The sequence below is a fragment of the Bufo bufo genome, chromosome 7 (assembly GCF_905171765.1).
Source record: "Bufo bufo chromosome 7, aBufBuf1.1, whole genome shotgun sequence".
Taxonomy (NCBI): domain Eukaryota; kingdom Metazoa; phylum Chordata; class Amphibia; order Anura; family Bufonidae; genus Bufo; species Bufo bufo.
In genome coordinates this window covers 236,174,576-236,194,495 of record NC_053395.1, presented here as the reverse complement: position 1 = coordinate 236,194,495, position 19,920 = coordinate 236,174,576, and the positions used below count along the sequence as shown (strand labels likewise).

Below are 19,920 nucleotides of genomic sequence, written 5' to 3'. Positions count from 1 at the left end.
TCAGCCCTGCACTGAGGCTGTACAGCGCTGTATACTGCTGTACGGCCTCTCTGGGGGGTGCATTTCTTCTGTAACTGGGGCTACTATGTCAGCCCTGCACTGAGGCTGTACAGCTCTGTATACTGCTGTACAGCCTATCTGGGGGGTGTATTTCCCCTGTAACTGGGGCTCCTATGTCAGCCCTGCACTGAGGCTGTACAGCGCTGTATACTGCTGTACAGCCTCTCTGGGGGGTGTATTTCCCCTGTAACTGGGGCTACTATGTCAGCCCTGCACTGAGGCTGTACAGCGCTGTATACTGCTGTACGGCCTCTCTGGGGGGTGCATTTCTTCTGTAACTGGGGCTACTATGTCAGCCCTGCACTGAGGCTGTACAGCGCTGTATACTGCTGTACGGCCTCTCTGGGGGGTGTATTTCCCCTGTAACTGGGGCTCCTATGTCAGCCCTGCACTGAGGCTGTACAGCGCTGTATACTGCTGTACAGCCTCTCTGGGGGGTGTATTTCTCCTGTAACTGGGGCTACTATGTCAGCCCTGCACTGAGGCTGTACAGCCTCTCTGGGGGTGTATTTCTCCTGTAACTGGGGCTACTATGTCAGCCCTGCTCTGAGGCTGTACAGCGCTGTATACTGCTCTACAGCCTCTCTGGGGGGTGTATTTCCCCTATAACTGGGGCTCCTATGTCAGCCCTGCACTGAGGCTGTACAGCGCTGTATACTGCTGTACAGCCTCTCTGGGGGGTGTATTTCCCCTGTAACTGGGGCTCCTATGTCAGCCCTGCACTGAGGCTGTACAGCGCTGTATACTGCTGTACAGCCTCTCTGGGGGGTGTATTTCCCCTGTAACTGGGGCTACTATGTCAGCCCTGCTCTGAGGCTGTACAGCGCTGTATACTGCTGTGCAGCCTCTCTGGGGGGTGTATTTCTCCTGTAACTGGGGCTACTATGTCAGCCCTGCACTGAGGCTGTACAGCCTCTCTGGGGGTGTATTTCTCCTGTAACTGGGGCTACTATGTCAGCCCTGCTCTGAGGCTGTACAGCGCTGTATACTGCTCTACAGCCTCTCTGGGGGGTGTATTTCCCCTATAACTGGGGCTCCTATGTCAGCCCTGCACTGAGGCTGTACAGCGCTGTATACTGCTGTACAGCCTCTCTGGGGGGTGTATTTCCCCTGTAACTGGGGCTCCTATGTCAGCCCTGCACTGAGGCTGTATAGCGCTGTATACTGCTGTACAGCCTCTCTGGGGGGTGTATTTCCCCTGTAACTGGGGCTCCTATGTCAGCCCTGCACTGAGGCTGTACAGCGCTGTATACTGCTGTACAGCCTCTCTGGGGGGTGTATTTCCCCTGTAACTGGGGCTACTATGTCAGCCCTGCTCTGAGGCTGTACAGCGCTGTATACTGCTGTGCAGCCTCTCTGGGGGGTGTATTTCTCCTGTAACTGGGGCTACTATGTCAGCCCTGCACTGAGGCTGTACAGCGCTGTATACTGCTGTACAGCCTCTCTGGGGAGTGTATTTCCCCTGTAACTGGGGCTCCTATGTCAGCCCTGCACTGAGGCTGTACAGCGCTGTATACTGCTGTACAGCCTCTCTGGGGGGTGTATTTCCCCTGTAACTGGGGCCCCTATGTCAGCCCTGCACTGAGGCTGTACAGCGCTGTATACTGCTGTACAGCCTCTCTGGGGGGTGCATTTCTTCTGTAACTGGGGCTACTATGTCAGCCCTGCACTGAGGCTGTACAGCGCTGTATACTGCTGTACAGCCTCTCTGGGGGGTGTATTTCCCCTGTAACTGGGGCTACTATGTCAGCCCTGCTCTGAGGCTGTACAGCGCTGTATACTGCTGTGCAGCCTCTCTGGGGGGTGTATTTCTCCTGTAACTGGGGCTCCTATTTCAGCCCTGCACTGAGGCTGTACAGCGCTGTATACTGCTGTACGGCCTCTCTGGGGGGTGTATTTCCCCTGTAACTGGGGCTACTATGTCTGCCCTGCACTGAGGCTGTACAGCGCTGTATACTGCTGTACAGCCTCTCTGGGGGGTGTATTTCCCCTGTAACTGGGGCTCCTATGTCAGCCCTGCACTGAGGCTGTACAGCGCTGTATACTGCTGTACAGCCTCTCTGGGGGGGGGTGTATTTCCTCTGTAACTGGGGCTCCTATGTCCGCCCTGCCCTGAGGCTGTACAGCGCTGTATACTGCTGTACAGCCTCTCTGGGGGTGTATTTCTCCTGTAACTGGGGCTCCTATGTCAGCCCTGCACTGAGGCTGTACAGCGCTGTATACTGCTGTACAGCCTCTCTGGGGGTGTATTTCTCCTGTAACTGGAGCTTCTATGTCAGCCCTGCACTGAGGCTGTACAGCGCTGTATACTGCTCTACAGCGTCTCTGGGGGGTGTATTTCCCCTGTAACTGGGGCTCCTATGTCAGCCCTGCACTGAGGCTGTACAGCGCTGTATACTGCTGTACGGCCTCTCTGGGGGGTGTATTTCCCCTGTAACTGGGGCTCCTATGTCAGCCCTGCACTGAGGCTGTACAGCGCAGTATACTGCTGTACGGCCTCTCTGGGGGGTGTATTTCCCCTGTAACTGGGGCTCCTATGTCAGCCCTGCACTGAGGCTGTACAGCGCTGTATACTGCTGTACAGCCTCTCTGGGGGGTGCATTTCTTCTGTAACTGGGGCTACTATGTCAGCCCTGCACTGAGGCTGTACAGTGCTGTATACTGCTGTACGGCCTCTCTGGGGGGTGTATTTCCCCTGTAACTGGGGCTCCTATGTCAGCCCTGTACAGAGCTGTATACTGCTGTACAGCCTCTCTGGGGGGTGTATTTCCCCTGTAACTGGGGCTCCTATGTCAGCCCTGCACTGAGGCTGTACAGCGCTGTATACTGCTGTACAGCGCTGTATACTGCTGTACAGCCTCTCTGGGGGTGTATTTCCCCTGTAACTGGGGCTCCTATGTCAGCCCTGCACTGAGGCTGTACAGCGCTGTATACTGCTGTACAGCCTCTCTGGGGGGTGTATTTCCCCTGTAACTGGGGCTACTATGTCAGCCCTGCTCTGAGGCTGTACAGCGCTGTATAATGCTGTGCAGCCTCTCTGGGGGGTGTATTTCCCCTGTAACTGGGGCTCCTATGTCAGCCCTGCACTGAGGTTGTACAGCGCTGTATACTGCTGTACAGTTTCTCTGGGGGGTGTATTTCCCCTGTAACTGGGGCTACTATGTCAGCCCTACACTGAGGCTGTACAGCGCTGTATACTGCTGTACAGCCTCTCTGGGGGGTGTATTTCTCCTGTAACTCGGGCTCCTATGTCAGCCCTACACTGAGGCTGTACAGCCTCTCTGGGGGGTGTATTTCCTCTGTAATTGGGGCTCCTATGTCAGCCCTGCACTGAGGCTGTACAGTGCTGTATACTGCTGTACAGCCTCTCTGGGGGGTGCATTTCTTCTGTAACTGGGGCTCCTATGTCAGCCCTGCACTGAGGCTGTACAGTGCTGTATACTGCTGTACAGCCTCTCTGGGGGGTGTATTTCCCCTGTAACTGGGGCTCCTATGTCAGCCCTGCACTGAGGCTGTACAGTGCTGTATACTGCTGTACAGCCTCTCTGGGGGGTGCATTTCTTCTGTAACTGGGGCTCCTATGTCAGCCCTGCACTGAGGCTGTACAGCGCTGTATACTGCTGTACAGCCTCTCTGGGGGGTGTATTTGTCCTGTAACTGGGGCTCCTATGTCAGCCCTGCACTGAGGCTGTACAGCGCTGTATACTGCTGTACAGCCTCTCTGGGGGGTGTATTTCCTCTGTAACTGGGGCTCCTATGTCAGCCCTGCATTGAGGCTGTACAGTGCTGTATACTGCTGTACAGCCTCTCTGGGGGGTGTATTTCCCCTGTAACTGGGGCTCCTATGTCAGCCCTGCACTGAGGCTGTACAGCGCTGTATACTGCTGTACAGCCTCTCTGGGGGGTGTATTTCCTCTGTAACTGGGGCTCCTATGTCAGCCCTGCACTGAGGCTGTACAGTGCTGTATACTGCTGTACAGCCTCTCTGGGAGGTGTATTTCTCCTGTAACTGGAGCTCCTATGTCAGCCCTGCACTGAGGCTGTACAGTGCTGTATACTGCTGTACAGCCTCTCTGGGGGGTGCATTTCTTCTGTAACTGGGGCTGCTATATCAGCCCCAGTTATAGGAGAAATCAACAGTAAAAAGAAAAAGTGAAGCAAATGTCGCCCAGAGGTCTTGTATGACCTTATGGGGGTCGAAAAGTGTAAAATAAAAATAAAGGGTTGAAAAAATAAAAAAAAGTTTCACATGTAAAAAAAAAAAAAAGTCCCCAAGTAAGGAATAAAAAAATTATGTTAAAAATAGAAAAAATAAAATAAAATAGACATATTTGGTATTGCCGCGTCCGTAAAAACCAGCTCTATAAAAATATCACATGACCTAACCCCTCGGGTGAACACCGTAAAAATAAATAAATAAACGGTGTCAAAACAAGCAATTTTTGTCACCTTGCATCACAAAATGTGCAACACCAAGTGATCAAAAGCGCATATGTCCCACAAAATGGTACCAATAAAACCGTCACCTCATCTTGCAAAAAATGAGCCCCTACATAAGAAAATCTCTCAAAAAATAAAAAAAACTATAGCTCTCAGAACATGGACACATTAAAACATAATTTTTTTGTTTCAAAAATGCTATTATTGTGTAAAACTTTAATAAATGAGAAAAAGTATAGATATTAGGTATCGCCACGTCCGCAACAATCTGCTCTATAAAAATGTCACTTGACTGAACCCCTCAGGTGAACGCTGTAAAAATAAATAAATAGAAACTGTGCTAAAACAACCAATTTTTGGGTCACCTTGCTCCATAAAGTTTTATAATGAATGATCAAAAAATCATATGTACCCAAAAATAGTACTAATAAAACTGGCACCTTATCCCCTAGTTTCCAAAATGGGGTCACTTCTTGGGAGTTTCTACTGTAAGGGTGCATCAGGGGGGCTTCAAATGGGACATGGCATCTAAAAACCATGTGGAGTTCCTTTTCTTCTGCGCCCTGCCGTGTGCCCATACAGCAGTTTATGACCACATGTGGGGTGTTTCTGTAAACCGCAGAATCTGGGTAATAAATATTAAGTTTTGTTTGGCTGTTAACCATCGATGTGTTAAAGAAAAAATTGGATTAAAATGGAAAATCTGCCAAAAAAGTGAAATTTAAAAATTTGATCTCCATTTTCCTTTAATTCTTGTGGAACGCCTAAAGGGTTAACAAAGTTTGTAAAATCGGTTTTGAATACCTTGAGGGGTGTAGTTTCTACAATGGGGTCATTTATGGGGGTATCCACTATGTAGGCCCCACAAAGTGACTTCAGACCTGAACTGGTCCTTAACCCCTTAAGGACATAGGACGTACCGGTACGCCCTATTTCCCGAGTCCTTAAGGACCAAGGACGTACCGGTACGTCCTGACTTCAAATCTGTATTCCGGCGCCCCAGGGGTTAATCGGAACGGGATTTCTGCTGAAATCATTCAGCCGGCATCCCGTAACAATGCAGGGGGGGGTCATTTAACCCCCCCGTATCGGCGATCGCAGCAAACCGCAGGTCAATTCAGACCTGCGGTTTGCTGCGCTTTTTGCAGTTTCTGACCGCGGGGATCAGAAACTTTAGAGTGGCTAAAATCAATATTTTTCACCCCCCCCCCCCCCTGCACCCCTGCACGATTTTATGCCGGCGGGTGGTGCGGGGGGGTGTCGCAGGCGGTGGGGGCGTTGCGGGAGGCGGGCGGTGCGGCAGGCGGGATCGCGATCCCCCGCCCGCCTCCCCATGAACGATCGTTGGCTTCTAGTGGGTATACCAGGGTGCCAGCACATTGCTGGCACCCTGGTATAAACGGCTGACATCTGTGCAGATGTCAGCCGTTTAACCCTTTCCATACCGCGGTCCGTACGGACCGCTGTATGGAAAAAGTTAACTGTCATCGGTCAGGAAGCTCCCTCCCTCTCCATCGGGGGGCTGCTGTGCCTTTGCAGCCCCCCCGATGGAGAGGGAGAGAGCCCCCCTCAGCCCCGTGCTTACCCTTCCCCGTCTGCGAAGTTCTGAGCAGACGGGGAAGGTTCCCATGGCAACAGGACGCCTGCTCAGGCGTCCTGCTGTCCATGGTGCTGAACAGATCTGTGCTAAAAGCATAGATCTGTTCAGTGTAAGTAAAATACAGTACAGAACAATATATATTGTACTGTACTGTATTATACAGACATCAGACCCACTGGATCTTCAAGAACCAAGTGGGTCTGGGTCACAAAAATGTTTAAAAAAAAAGTGAAAAAAGTTAAGATAAAAAAAAAAAACATTTATCACTGAATAAAAATAAAAAAAATAAAATACACTACACATATTAGGTATCGCCGCGTCCGTAACGACCTGATCTATAAAACGGTCATGTTACTTTCCCCGCACGGTGAACGCCATAAAAATAAAAAAATAAAAACTATGAGAAAATTGAAATTTTGCCCACCTTACTTCCCAAAAAAGGTAATAAAAGTGATCAAAAAAGTTGCATGTACGCCAAAATAGTACCAATCAAACCGTCTTCTCATCCCGCAAAAAATGAGACCCTACTCAAGATAATCGCCCAAAAACTGAAAAAACTATGGCTCTTAGACTATGGAAACACTAAAACATGATTTTTTTTGTTTCAAAAATGAAATCATTGTGTAAAACTTACATAAATAAAAAAAAAGTATACATATTAGGTATCGCCGCGTCCGTATCGACCGGCTCTATAAAAATATCACATGACCTAACCCCTCAGGTGACCACCGTAACAAAATAAAAACAAAAACGGTGTAAAAAAAGCCATTTTTTGCCATCTTATGTCACAAAAAGTGTAATAGCGAGCGATCAAAAAGTCATATGCACCCCAAAATAGTGCCAATCAAACCGTCATCTCATCCCGCTAAAAATGAGACCCTACTCAAGATAATCGCCCAAAAACTGAAAAAACTATGGCTCTTAGACTATGGAGACACTAAAACATTTTTTGGGTTTTAAAAATGAAGTTATTGTATAAAACTTACATAAATAAAAAAAATAGTATACATATTAGGTATCGCCGCGTCCGTGACAACCTGCTCTATAAAATTACCACATGATAAAACCTGTCAGATGAATGTTGTAAATAACAAAAAAAAAAAAACGTGCCAAAAAAGCTATTTCTTTTTTTCCTTGCTGCACAAAAAGTGTAATATAGAGCAACCAAAAATCATATGTACCCTAAACTAGTACCAACAAAACTGCCACCCTATCCCGTAGTTTCTAAAATGGAGTCACTTTTTTGGAGTTTCTACTCTAGGGGTGCATCAGGGGGGCTTCAAATGGGACATGGTGTCAAAAAACCAGTCCAGCAAAATCTGCCTTCCAAAAACCGTATGGCATTTCTTTCCTTCTGCGCCCTGCCGTGTGCCCGTACAGCGGTTTACGACCACATATGGGGTGTTTCTGTAAACTACAGAATAAGGGCCATAAATAATGAGTTTTGTTTGGCTGTTAACCCTTGCTTTGTAACTGGAAAAAAAATATAAAAATGGAAAATCTGCCAAAAATGTGAAATTTTGAAATTGTGTCTCTATTTTCCATTAAATCTTGTGCAATACCTAAAGTGTTAACAAAGTTTGTAAAATCAGTTTTGAATAGCTTGAGGGGTGTAGTTTCTTAGATGGGGTCACTTTTATGGAATTTCTAATCTAGGGGTGCATCAGGGGGGCTTCAAATGGGACATGGTGTCAAAAAAACAGTCCAGCAAAACCTGCCTTCCAAAAACCAAACCGCGCACCTTTCACTCTACGCCCTACTGTGTGGCCGTACAGTAGTTTACGGCCACATATGGGGTGTTTCTGTGAACAGCAGAGTCAGGGCAATAAAGATACACTCTTGTTTGGCTGTTAACCCTTGCTTTGTTAGTGGAAAAAATGGGTTAAAATTGAAAATTAGGCAAAAAAATGAAATTCTCAAATTTCATCCCCATTTGCCAATAACTCTTGTGCAACACCTAAAGGGTTAACGACGTATGTAAAATCAGTTTTGAATACCTTGAGGGGTGTAGTTTCTTAGATGAGGTCACTTTTAGGGAGTTTCTCCTCTAGGGGTGCATCAGGGGGCTTCAAATGGGACATGGTGTAAATAAACCAGTCCATAAAAATCTGCCTTCCAAAAACCAAACGGCGCACCTTTCACTCTACGCCCCGCTGTGTGGCCGTACAGTAGTTTACGGCCACATATTGGGTGTTTCTGTAAACGGCAGAGTCAGGGCAATAAAGATACAATCTTGTTTGGCTGTTAACTCTTGCTTTGTTAGTGTAAAAAATGGGTTAAAATAAAAAATTAGACAAAAAAATGAAATTCTCAAATTTCCTCCCCATTTGCCAATAACTCTTGTGCAACCCCTAAAGGGTTAACAATGTATGCAAAATCAGTTTTGAATACCTTGAGGGGTGTAGTTTCTTAGATGGGGTCATTTTTGGGTGGTTTCTATTATGTAAGCCTCGCAAAGTGACTTCAGACCTGAACTAGTCCCTAAAAATTGAGTTTTTGTAAATTTCTGAAAAATTTCAAGATTTGCTTCTAAACTTCTAACCCTTGTAACATCCCCAAGAAATAAAATATCATTCCCAAAACAATTCAAACATGAAGTAGACATATGGGGAATGTAAAGTCATCACAATTTTTTGGGGTATTACTATGTATTACAGAAGTAGAGAAACTGAAACTTTGAAATCTGCAAATTTTTCCAAATTTTTGGTAAATTAGGTATTTTTTTTGTGCAAAAAAAATAATTTTTTTGACTTCATTTTACCAGTGTCATGAAGTACAATATGTGACGAAAAAACAATCTCAGAACGGCCTGGATAAGTCAAAGCGTTTTAAAGTTATGAGCACTTAAAGTGACACTGGTCAGATTTCCAAAAAATGGCCTGGTCCTTAAGGTGAAAATGAGCCCGGTCCTTAAGGGGTTAAAAAGTAGGTTTTGGCAATTTTCTTAAAAATTTGAAGAATTGCTTCTAAACTTCTAAGCCTTCTAACGTCCTAAAAAAATAAAATGACATTTCCAAAATGATGCTAACATAAAGTAGACATATGGGGAATGTTAAGTAATAAATATTTTATGAGGTATCACTTTCTGTTTTAAAAGCAGAGAAATTGAAATTTAGAAAATTGCGAATTTTTCAAATTTTTGGATAAATTTGGGATTTTTTTAATAAATAAAGGTGAAATATTTTGACTTAAATTTATGACTATCATGAAGTACAATGTGTCACGAGAAAACAATCTCTGAATGACTTGGATAAATAAAGGCGTTCCAAAGTTATTACCACATAAAGTGAGATATGTCAGTTTTGCAAAATTAGGTCTGGTCAGGAAGGGGGCAAATGGCCCAGATGGGAAGTAGTTAAGGAAGCAAGCTGCTGTGAAGATCAGTGTTACGGGGGTGGGCCTGCTGTGGAAGCCATTGTTAAGGCGGCAGGGCAGCTGTGGAGATCAATGTTACGGGGGTGGGCCTGCTGTGGAAGCCATTGTTAAGGCGGCAGGGCTGCTGTGGAGATAAATGCTACGGGGGTGGGCCTGCTGTGGAAGCCATTGTTAAGGCGGCAGGGCTGCTGTGGAGATAAATGCTACGGGGGTGGGCCTGCTGTGGAAGCCATTGTTAAGGCGGCAGGGCTGCTGTGGAGATCAATGTTACGGGGGTGGGCCTGCTGTGGAAGCCATTGTTAAGGCGGCAGGGCTGCTGTGGAGATCAATGTTACAGGGGTGGGCCTGCTGTGGAAGCCATTGTTAAGGCGGCAGGGCTGCTGTGGAGATCAATGTTACAGGGGTGGGCCTGCTGTGGAAGCCATTGTTAAGGCGGCAGGGCTGCTGTGGAGATCAATGCTACGGGGGTGGGCCTGCTGTGGAAGCCATTGTTAAGGCGGCAGGGCTGCTGTGGAGATCAATGCTACGGGGGTGGGCCTGCTGTGGAAGCCATTGTTAAGGCGGCAGGGCTGCTGTGGAGATAAATGCTACGGGGGTGGGCCTGCTGTGGAAGCCATTGTTAAGGCGGCAGGGCTGCTGTGGAGATCAATGCTACGGGGGTGGGCCTGCTGTGGAAGCCATTGTTAAGGCGGCAGGGCTGCTGTGGAGATAAATGTTAAGAGGGTGGAGCCATGTGGTGGTCACTGTAAAGGATGCAGGCCATTGTGAAGGCCAGTGTTAAGGGGGCGGGGTACTGTGGAGGTCAATGTTAAATGGGTCTGGTGATGTAGAGGTCACTGTTAAGGGGGCGGGGTACTGTGGAGGTCAATGTTAAATGGGTCTGGTGATGTAGAGGTCACTGTGCAGGTCACTGTTAAGGGGGCAGTACACTGTAGAGGTTACTTTTAAAAGGGCAGAGCATTGTGGGGTGACTGTTAAGGAGGCGGCTAATGTGAAGGTCATTTTAAAGGGTGAGGCCAATGTGTATGTCAGAGTAAAAGGGGCAGGGCACTGTGGATGTCAAAATTAAGGGAGCAGTGCTCTGTGGAGGTTACAGTTAAGGGGACGGGCTACTGTGGAGAACACTGTTATGGGGAGGGGGCTGTGAAGGTCACAGTTAATTAGAGATGGCCCGAACTATCCGACGGCGAACAGTTCCCGGCGAACATAGCTTGTTCGCGTTCGCCTCTGCCGGGCGAACACATGCGATGTTCGGTCCGCCCCCTATACATCATCATTGAGCAAACTTTGACCCTGTACCTCACAGTCAGCAGACACATTCCAGCCAATCAGCAGCATACCCTCCCTCCCAGACCCTCCCACCTCCTGCACAGCATCCATTTTAGATTCATTCTGAAGCTGCAGTCTTAGTGAGAGGAGGGAGACTGTAACTGCTGCTGATTTAATTGGGAAATCGATAGCTAGGCTAGTGAATTCAGTGTCCACTCCAGTCCTGAAAGACTCATCTGATCTCTGCTGTAAGGACAGCGTCCTGACAGCACCCCAAAAAGCCCTTTTTAGGGCTGCAACATTAGTCTGCTTTTTTTTTTTCCTTTATATACATATTGCAGTTGCCTGGCCTGCCTGTGTGTGAGGAGCTGCAGGCCCACAGACTGTAGTGTGCCCACTGCCAGTGCTCACCCCTGTCATTCCGTGTGGCACAGGACTTTGCTTAAAAAAAGGCACTTAATTTTTACACTTTAATCTAAGGTTAGTTGCCTGCCAGTGTGTGTCAGGCTGACTTCCACTGACTGTAGTGTGCCCACTGCCAGTGCCCACCACTCATACCGGCTGGCACAGGACTTTGCATAAAAAAGGCATTTAATTTTTACACTTTAGTGTAATTTCAGCTGCTTGCCTGCTGCTAGTGTGTGTCAGGCCGACTTCAACTGACTGTAGTGTGCCCACTGCCAGTGCCCACCCCTGTCATCCCGTGTGGCACAGGACTTTGCTTAAAAAAAAGGCACTTCATTTTTACACTTTAATCTAAGGTTAGTTGCCTGCCAGTGTGTGTCAGGCCGACTTCAACTGACTGTAGTGTGCCCACTGCCAGTGCCCACCCCTGTCATCCCGAGTGGCACAGGACTTTGCTTAAAAAATAGGCACTTAATTTTTACACTTTAATCTAAGGTTAGTTGCCTGCCAGTGTGTGTCAGGCTGACTTCCACTGACTGTAGTGTGCCCACTGCCAGTGCCCACCACTCATACCGGCTGGCACAGGACTTTGCTTAAAAAAAAGGCACTTCATTTTTACACTTTAATCTAAGGTTAGTTGCCTGCCAGTGTGTGTCAGGCCGACTTCAACTGACTGTAGTGTGCCCACTGCCAGTGCCCACCCCTGTCATCCCGAGTGGCACAGGACTTTGCTTAAAAAATAGGCACTTAATTTTTACACTTTAATCTAAGGTTAGTTGCCTGCCAGTGTGTGTCAGGCTGACTTCCACTGACTGTAGTGTGCCCACTGCCAGTGCCCACCACTCATACCGGCTGGCACAGGACTTTGCTTAAAAAAGGCATTTAATTTTTACACTTTAATGTAATTTCAGCTGCTTGCCTGCTGCTAGTGTGTGTCAGGCCGACTTCAACTGACTGTAGTGTGCCCACTGCCAGTGCCCACCCCTGTCATACCGAGTGGCACAGGACTTTGCTTAAAAAATAGGCACTTAATTTTTACACTTTAATCTAAGGTTAGTTGCCTGCCAGTGTGTGTCAGGCTGACTTCCACTGACTGTAGTGTGCCCACTGCCAGTGCCCACCACTCATACCGGCTGGCACAGGACTTTGCATAAAAAAGGCATTTAATTTTTACACTTTAGTGTAATTTCAGCTGCTTGCCTGCTGCTAGTGTGTGTCAGGCCGACTTCAACTGACTGTAGTGTGCCCACTGCCAGTGCCAACCACTGATACCGGGTGGCACAGTAGCTTGCCGATAAATAAGGCATTTAATTTTTAGACAGTAGTCTAAATTCAGTTGCTTGCCTGCTGCCAGTGTGTGTCAGGCCCTCTTCCACTGACTGTAGTGTGCCCACTGCCAGTGCCAACCACTCATACCGGGTGGCACAGTAGCTTGCCGATAAATAAGGCATTTAATTTTTAGACAGTAGTCTAAATTCAGTTGCTTGCCTGCTGCCAGTGTGTGTCAGGCCCTCTTCCACTGACTGTAGTGTGCCCACTGCCAGTGCCAACCACTCATACCGGGTGGCACAGTAGCTTGCCGATAAATAAGGCATTTAATTTTTACACTTTAGTGTAATTTCAGTTGCTTGCCTGCTGCCAGTGTGTGTCAGGCCCGCTTCTACTGACTGTAGTGTGCCCACTGCCAGTGCCAACCACTGATACCATCTCCCCGTTCGAAAAATCTATTCAATAAATGGCACCCAGATTGGGGACGTTAGAGGGATTAAACTGATGAGAATAGTACTACAGAAAATACCACTCATATCGGGTGTGACAGTAAATTGCACGGCGCAGACGCAGTCACCGTGGATAAAAACAAAGGGGAGGGAGCCAGCGTTTTTTTAACCATCTCCCCGTTCGAAAAATCAATTCAATTGACCTTTCGGGGACCCTTGGTGTTGTACGTGGCTGGGTGGAGGAAGAAACCTTCAATGACATCACCGGGACGTGGCTAGCTTGGTATCCAACCTTGTGCAAATGGGGAGTTTGCGGTTGTGCAAATGAACTGTTTGCGGAGTTTTAAAAGGGGAGTTTGGTCTGTCAATGTCTGTGATGCGGGCGTAACCCTTACACTACCTGATCGATACAACATCATACCTGATCGTATACACACACTGGATGTTTTAAAGCACGTTATTCCAAACAATTTAGGAATGTTAGTTGATTTATGCCCTTTATGGATTAAAACCCGACTCTGCGTCCACTACGTAATTTTCCATGGGAGTTTTGCCATAGATCCCCCTCCGGCATGCCACAGTCCAGGTGTTAGACCCCTTGAAACAACTTTCTCATCACTATTGTGGCCAGAAAGAGTCCCTGTGGGTTTTAAAATTCGCCTGTCTATTGAAGTCTATGGCGGTTCGCCCGGTTCGCCAGTTCGCGAACATTTGCGGAAGTTCTCGTTCGCTGTTCGCGAACTGAAAATTTTATGTTCGCGACATCACTACAGTTAATGTGGTGGACTGCTGTGGAGGTCACTACTAGGAGGGACAGGTACTGTAGAGGTCACTGTTATAGGGAACACTGTGGATATCTCACACACAAAAAATTTAATGAAATAGTCGAAATGTACCCGTGCTAAGCCGCGTCATCCTGCTGATATAATATAATAATAATATACTGTCTCCTTGTACCCTCCATACGGTATAACATGTCCTTGTACCCTCCATACGGTATAACGTGTCCTTGTACCCTCCATACGGTATAACGTCTCCTTGTACCCTCCATACGGTATAACGTCTCCTTGTATCCTCCATACGGTATAACGTCTCCTTGTACCCTCCATACGGTATAACGTCTCCTTGTACCCTCCATACGGTATAATGTCTCCTTGTATCCACCATACGGTATAATGTCTCCTTGTATCCACCATACGGTATAACGTCTCCTTGTATCCACCATAGGGTATAACGTCTTCTTGTATCCTTCATAGGGGATAACGTCTCCTTGTATCCTCCATACGGTATAACGTCTCCTTGTATCCTCCATATGCTATAACGTCTCCTTGTATCCTCCATACGGTATAACGTCTCCTTGTACCCTCCATACGGTATAACGTTTCCTTGTATCCACCATACGGTATAACGTATCCTTGTATCCACCATACGGTATAACGTCTCCTTGTATCCACCATACGGTATAACGTCTCCTTGTATCCACCATACGGTATAACGTCTCCTTGTACCCTCCATACGGTATAACGTCTCCTTGTATCCTCCATATGATATAAGGTCTCCTTGTATCTGCCATACGGTGTAGCATCTCCTTGTATCCTCCATACAGTATAACATATACTTATATCCCCCATACGGTGTAATGTCTCCTTGTACCCTCCATACGGTATAACATTTCCTTGTATCCTCCATACGGTATAACGTCTCCTTGTATCCTCCATATGGTATAACTTCTCCTTGTATCCTCCATATGGTATAACGTCTCCTTGTATCCCCAATACGGTATAATCCGTGAAGAAGAAGAAGAAAAGGGAGCCTCTATATCAGCGCTGTCAGCAGGAGTCAGATACCAGGTGAGTACTGGTAAAAGCATATAAAAATTACTATTTGCAGTGTACGCGTTTCAAAGGCGGAGAGCCCTCTTCATCAGGACAGTCCTGATGAAGAGGGCGCTCCGCCCTTGAAACGCATACACTGCAAATAAAAATTACTATCTGCTTTTACCAATACTCACCTGGTCCTGGTGACAGCGCCGATATAGAGGTTCCCTTTTCTTCTTCTCCTTCACGGATCATTTCATCCCGACGACCGCATCCACGGCACGGGTAGGAACCAAGGCAGCAGCGCAGGCACTCGTATGCTGATCGGGCAATATCAGCCAAGTTCAACACAGCTGTTGTGACTTTTCACAACAAAAGTTGGTAAGTGCAACTTTATTACTTATTATCTCTCTAAACGAAACAGCACCACACACGAGGCGCTGCCTCATGTCTCCTTCTCTTTCCATACGGTATAATGTCTCCTTGTATCCTCCATAACATATAAATGTCTCCTTTCTTAATATTGTTATTGTGGGAATATTTTTATAATCGCCTAACCCTAGGCACGTCTCACAATCAACTGAAATTATTTCCTCCAGAAACCCTTTACAGAGAAACCAATACCAGGCACGTCTCACCATCAACTGAAATCACAGTCTCCAGAAACTCTTTACAGAGATCAAGTACCAGGTGCGTCTCACCATCAAATGAAATCAAGGGCTCCAGAAACCCTTTACAGAGATCACGTACTAGGCACATCTCATCACCAACTGAAAACGGGGACTCTGGCATCACTTTACAGAGATCAAGAACCAGGCACTTCTCACCAACTGAAATCACAGCCTCCAGAAACTTTTTACAGAGATCAAGTACCAGGCACGTCTCACCATCAACTGAAATTAGTTCCTCCAGAAACCTTTTACAGAGAATCCAATACCAGGCACGTCTCACCATCAACTGAAAGTAGACCCTCCAGAAACCCTTTACAGAGATCAAGTACTAGGCACATCTCATCCACTGAAATTGGGGCCTCTGGCATCACTTTACAGAGATCAAGAACCAGGCACGTCTCGCCATCAACTGAAATCAAGGACTCCAGAAGCACTTTACAGAGGTCAATTAGGTTAGGGTTAGGTCAAGAAGACTGTGAGAACCAAGACTTTATGGTGGAACTGCTGCAAAGAAGCCACTACTGAGGAAAAAGAAGAGATGGGAAAAGAAGCACAAGGAATGGACATTAAACCAGTGGAAGTCTGTACATTGGTCTATAGAGTCAAAATTTGAGATTTATGGGTACAACCAACATGTTTTTGTGAGACGCAGAAAAGGTGAGTGGATGTTCTCTATATGTGTGGTTCCCACAGTGAAGCATGGAGGAGATGGTGTGGGGGTGCCATCCTATCTGGTTTGACCTTGGGGACCAGCATTTGTTTTTCAGCAGGACAATGACCTCATGCATACCTTCTGGCTATGTAAGGGCTATGGCATGGCTCCCAAAATCACCTGACCTTGACCCAACTGAGATGGTTTGGGATGGATTGGAGGCAGAGTGAAGGAAAATCAGCCAACGTGCTCAGCTCCTCTGGAAACGCCTTCAATTGGAAAACCATTCTAGGTGACTACCTTGTGAGGCTGATACGAGAATGCCCAGAGTGTACAGAGCTGTCATCAAAGCAAAAGGGGGTGACTATGGAGGATGTAAAATATAAAACATTCTGGATTGTTTCCTACTTCATTCCATGTGTGATCTCTCATCATCTTCAGGTCTTCAATATGAATCTACAATGTAGAAGGTTTCGAAAAAAACAAAACATAGAATTAAAAGGTGTGTGCAAATGTTTGACTGGTACAGTATGTATCTGTGTGTGTGATGCTTCGCGATCTCGGCAATACCGATTACCAAAGAAAAGAGACCTCTCATTCACACAAAGAGTTTAAACTCTCTCAACCTATAAGTAATTCACCTTCCCAGCTCCAAAAGATTCTTCCTGGCCCTAGGAGAAACCCCTGCCAGGTTAAGTATCCATCAATCTGATTTTATCTTGACAAAACCCCATAAAAGTGCCCTCTCTCTAGTCTGAGTGGCCCCAGCACAGCAGGGGTCTTAATACCCTTAGACCTGGTCAGAAACTTCAAGAGAGAATGACAGATCCTTATCAAGCAATTGGTTGGTACAAGAAGAGAGATGACCTTAAAGTCACCTCCAATCCATAGATTGTATATTTTTCCCATATCTTATTCATATTTCATGGGTTAGGAAAATGCAGAATGAACAATCTCTTCAGAAAGGGTGGGGGTTATTCTAACACACCTTCCAGGAAATCTGCAAGCAAATTGGAGATTCCCGCTTCGAGATATAAAGGTTCTCAGGCACACGGTATTGTCTTCCAGTCATATTTGGTATCAGATGATTCGTAAAGTTCTACTAATTATAAATATGAATTCTTTTTTTTAATTTGACCTATGGGTACGGAGAATCTGGCAAAGCAAGGATGCTGCCAGATTTTCTCTATCTGGGACAAGAACTGCCCCCTGTTCCAATTACACAAGGCTGGACTTGTGCGTGTCATAGCCACTCCAAGCTACAGAGTGGGTAAAACACTGCGACCCACTCAGGTCCTGGTCCTTCATCTACCATTTGAAGTCGAATAACATCACGACCGCCCGCTGGACACGGGCACCCTGCCATCTTGGATTATTTCTTGCAAAGACTTTATCTTTTACAGACATTCTATTCCCTTTCATCTCTTACTTATTTCTATCCAACAAATCTGTTCGACAGGCAGGTATATTTATCTGTCAGTTATAATGTATATTTCTGTGTGTAGTTTTTATAATAAAACAATTAAATTGTTCCAGTTTTGCCCTTGTTACCTGATTATTTGGTCTATGCTAAGAACTCTGTTCTCAGAAGAGACATAGTACCGCATTGTCTTATTTCTACCTATATATTTCTAAACCTTTAGCAATAGCTAGCCGGGGTCTCCTAGCCCCGATTCAATACAAAGAGTGGTGGCAGCAATATAAGTTGATTTCCCGCGCGAAATCAATAACTTTATTTTACCGATTGTACATACAATCGCGATTGTATCATGTATGGGCACACCAACCAATCTTAAACGTTTACTGTGCTCACAGTGGATTCGCCTCCAGAAGTCTCTAGTGGACGAGACCTGTATGGCAACTGTGGCATAGTACAATGGGATTGGCGGGTGGTTGTCACAGTGTGTCTATGTGTATAAACCTATGCATGTATGAATGTGTATCTCTGTGCATGTATCAAGCCATGTCTCTCATTTGCAGCTTCTCGGCCACGCTTTGGGTGTTTCTCTGCTGCTCCGGTTTCTTCTCGTTAAGACTCTTGGAATTTGCTGTGATTAAGGAATGAACGGTTTAAGTCCTGCTGACTTGTGAAGCTTCTTGTATTTAATGAAGAAGCTGTGATGCTCCTGAGATCTGATGGACATTTCCATCGATAGAATGAACACCAGAGTGAGAATGTGAGATGCTGGATCCACACGCGGCCTGCTCCGCTCCTATGGCTTCCCCCTTTCATATTTAATATTCATCCTTTCTCCTTCAGGATCTCATCTGATTAAAAGCAGCTGAGATGTCGGTTCATTGGACTGTGACACAGGGACTCTTTCATCCTCGAACAGTTAATAAGCTGAAATCCTGCTGTTCTCCATGGCAGCAAATTCAAAGCTTCACAATCAGCAAACCTTGTATACAGCATTAGGACAATCAGAGAGATGTCCTGAGAAGATCTGTCTGCCAAAAAGGATCCTGACACTAAGGCCTCATGCACACTGCCGTTGCCCGGCCGTGGCCGTATGCACAATATCCACAATATGCGGGCACCGGGTGTGTGCTCCCCTCATTGAATGGGTCCGCAATGTTCTATTTTTTTGCGGTGCGAATAGATCACGGACCCAATAAAGTTGAATGAGTCTCGATCTGTCCCGTCCGCCGCACGGACATTGCCCGTACATTGGCGACCGCAAATTGCTGTCCCCAATGCACAGAACGGCCGTGTGCATGAGGCCTAAATGTGTAACCCAGGGTTCCAGGACTATGGAGCAATCCATTTTTTTGGGGGGCCCCCCGACTAACGCAACGGCCCCTGTGATGAACCGCACTTTGCAGCGGCGCCTGACATCATTGTGCATTGGGATAACATGGTACAGTTTTGTCACTTGTTTGTCCCTGGGAGCACGTAAGGTCAGCTTGGCACAGTTTACACAGACACCTCCTATCCACGCAGGCACAGGAAGCCACGGGGAATGAGAAGTGGTCACCCACGCAGCCTCCGGTGTGGCACAACACTCGCTGAGAGGACTGGCAGGAATATGGATTATCATTTAATGGCAGCCATGATTCTCATTTAATTCACCGTGGTCAGTGTACATGCAAAATAAGGTCTCACTTCAACCCTCAGCTTGTCAGATAGCAGAGGTAGTGAACTTCACAGGGGTCCTTGCTTCAAGCAAGTCACTTGTTTACAAATTCACATGTCCTCCAGTCAGCCAGGAACCAAGCTTATGTAACAGGAAGAATCTCTCAGCATGAGGTCTAGTCCCTCCACCAGTTAAATGGAAATTATCAGACTTTCTGGGACCGGCATTTCATAAGGAATTATGAAACGCCCGGCCATCACAGGCACAAACCGAATACATATTTGTGTCCCTGTGGCCACGATAAACAGGCCCGTGGTCATAGTCTGGCGGTGGGATGCCAGGAAAGGGAGATATACATATCTCCCCACAGAAACTAAATAACAGTACCATGCTTGGACTCTACTTGTAGCCGGAACCTAGACGGGTCTGTTGGTCCCAGAACCATCTCCCTGTGACCTTCTGGTCTGGAGCTATGAACCCTAAAGGGTTTTGTGGTCATTGAGCTGCCAGGATCATCAGGGAGGGGGGGACCCTTCCCAGAGGTGGGAAGAGGAGGGGCAGGATACAGTTTAGAAGGCTTGTGCCAGCAAGCGGGCGTGTTTTTCTCTGAAACGGGGTCACATCGTGCCATGCGTTTGGAGAGACCTGGAAACTGCTGACATCACTGCCCCCACGCGACCGCAGCCAATGACTATTCCACCATCATAACCCAAAGGAACATTCATCTACCCGGTAACTGACTTGTACTCTGTGTAAGGCTACTTTCACACTCGTGTTTGGTGTGGATCCGTCATGTATCTGCACATACAGATCCGCACCAATAATACAACCGCATGCAT

At 46.8% G+C, this 19,920-nt stretch overlaps 1 protein-coding gene across 1 annotated transcript in view; it reads right to left on the bottom strand.

The window, feature by feature from the left end:
- The window catches only part of GPR39 (G protein-coupled receptor 39), a 125,724-nt gene that overhangs the window by 16,369 nt on the left and 89,435 nt on the right, over positions 1–19,920 (bottom strand). The window lies entirely within an intron of this gene.